This window comes from Mandrillus leucophaeus, unplaced genomic scaffold, assembly GCF_000951045.1.
Source record: "Mandrillus leucophaeus isolate KB7577 unplaced genomic scaffold, Mleu.le_1.0 Scaffold218, whole genome shotgun sequence".
In the NCBI taxonomy this organism is placed as follows: Eukaryota; Metazoa; Chordata; class Mammalia; order Primates; family Cercopithecidae; genus Mandrillus; species Mandrillus leucophaeus.
The window spans coordinates 1,608,615-1,611,315 of NW_012102232.1; positions in this window are offsets into that span (position 1 = coordinate 1,608,615).

The window sequence follows — 2,701 nt, forward strand, 5'->3', positions numbered from 1 at the left end:
AAAAAAAAAAAAAAAGCAGGCTGAAACTGGAGTCATCTTCATGCCTCAGAATGTTGGGAAGATGAGATTGAAGAAGAGGAATCATTTTCATTTTCCCAGACACCTGGCGGTCAGTCTAAGCAGGCCAGAGGAGTAACAGGCGAGGAAGTAGCCTCACTAATTCCTAGGAGACAGAGGGCTTGTTTGCATAACTCCCTTCCTTGAAACCCAATGAAATGAACAAATAGAGAAACTCTAGTAGTTTTAAAATGGAAGTAGCCACAAACCCATTATATGAAATGGAAAACTACATACCATGTAGAAGATCTAAAACCAGGCTGGGTGCAGTGGTTCACTCCTGTAATCCCAACACTTTGGGAGCCCAAGGCAGGCGGATCACTTGAGGTCAGGAGTGGCAGGCCAGATCTGAGGGGAGCCCCCACCAAATAGGACCCTGCAATTAATAACTGATTCAGAAAGAGATTAGCTGCCCCAGCTCACCCTCACCCTGTAAATGCCATGGCCACTATCACTCCACACATCCTCCTGATCCCTTCAAAACAGCTGAGTATCTCAAAGACTAAAATCAGCTAGTCCCCAACTTCCTTCTCTTGTCCTAAGAGACGATTTGAACAATGCTTAACACAGAGAGCTATAAGGGATCCACTACTGACCAATCTTGGGCAAATGGCAAGCTTAGTAAAATTCACTTACCCCCACTAAACAATCAAATTCAGCAAGGGTCCTACTTATGAATTCAGAACTGGTGAAGAGAAGGGAGGAGAAGACAGGGAATGAAACACAATTATGCAAAAGGCAGATAAAAACTATAATTTGGAGGCCGGGTGCGGTGGCTCATGCCTGTAATCCCAGCACTTTGGGACGTCAAGGTGGGCAAATCACGAGGTCAAGAAATCAAGACCATCCTGGCCAACATAGTGAAACCCCATCTCTACTATAAATACAAAAATTAGCTGGGCATGGTGGCACGCGCCTGTAGTCCCAGCTACTAAGGAGGCTGAGGCAGGAGAATCACTTGAACCCAGAAGGCAGAGCTTGCAGTGAGCTGAGATCACGCCACTATACTCCAGCCTGGTGACAGAGCGAGCCTCTGTCTCAAAAAAAAAAAAAAAAAAAAAAGGTAAATACATAATTTGGAATATGACTCGGGAAAAGAAAATTCTAAATACAAACTGTTTTGTATTCTCAATATACTTAAGTAAATGTGGCTTCTAAGAAGTACAAGATCGAAAAAGTAATACGAAAACTTGAGATTAATACAGATCTAGTAGAACTAAAACTAAAGCAATCACCTTACCAAACCAAAGCCACATTAGAAGCAACAAGTCAAATTAAATTGTAGACATCTAAGTGACATTGAAGATGAACTTGAAAAATCCTGATTAAATGTTAGCTAATAGAATTCTACAGTACATTACAGAAAACATGCACAACTGATGTTAATTCCAGGAATATGTGAACAGTTTGAAATTAAGAATCTATAGATGTAGTACATTACATTAACAGGACAAAAGAGAAAAAGAATCATCATGAAAGATGGCCACAGGCTGGGTGCGGTGGCTCACACCTGTAATCTCAGTACTTTGAGAGGCCGAGGAGGGTGGATCATCTGAGGTCAGGAGTTTGAAACCAGCCTGGCCAACAGGGTGAAACTCCATCTCTACTAAAAATACAAAAATCAGCAGGGCGTGGTGGCAGGCGCCTATAATCCCAGCTACTCAGGAGGCTAAGGCAGGAGAATCGCTTGAACCCGGGAGGTGGAGGTTACAGTGAGCCGAAATTGTGCCAACTGCATTCCAGCCTGGGTGACTAGCGAAACTCCGTCTGAATGAATGAATGATGTCAACAGACACGTTAAAGCCTGCATCATGCTCTAATGGAGGAACTTCAGAAACATTCCCATTCATCAGGAATACACATGCGCAGGATGCTCAGAAGTATGATCGTTGAAAAGCAATATTCTAAGGGCTGGGCGCAGTGGCTCACGCCTGTAATCCCAGCACTTTGGGAGGTCAAGGCGGGTGGATCACGAGGTCAAGAGATCGAGACCATCCTGGCTAACACGGTGAAACCCCGTCTCTACTAAAAATACAAAAAATTAGCCGGGCATGGTGGCGGGCGCCTGTATGCCCAGCTACTCAGAAGGCTGAGGCAGGAGAATGGCGTGAACCCGGGAGGCAGAGCTTGCAGTGAGCCAAGATCATACCACTGCACTCCAGTCTAGGCAACAGAGCAAGACTCCATCCCAAAAAAAAAAAAAAGAAGAAGAAGAAAAAAAAGAAAAGCAGTGTTCTGGAGGTATAAGCCAATACAATTAGGTAAAATTTTATTTATTTTTTGTAGAGACAGGGCCTCTCTATGTTGCTGGTCTTGAACTCCTCTCAAGTGATCTTCCCACCTCAGCCTCCCAAAGTGCTGGGATTACAGGTGTGAGCCACTGTACCAGGCCCAATTATGTAAAATTCTAAAAAACAGCTATAAATAACAAAAGCAAAAAGTATTATGATTTGCACATGACAAAACTTGGGTACACATAAACACCAAAGTTCCAACTGAAAATCTATTAAAATAGAATTCAGTGTGGTGGCTACAAAAATTAACATTCACCAAAACAACAGCTTTTTTTTTGTTTGTTTTTTTGAGATGGAGTCTCACTCTGTTGCCCAGGCTGGAGTGCAGTGGCCTCATCTCGGCTCACTGC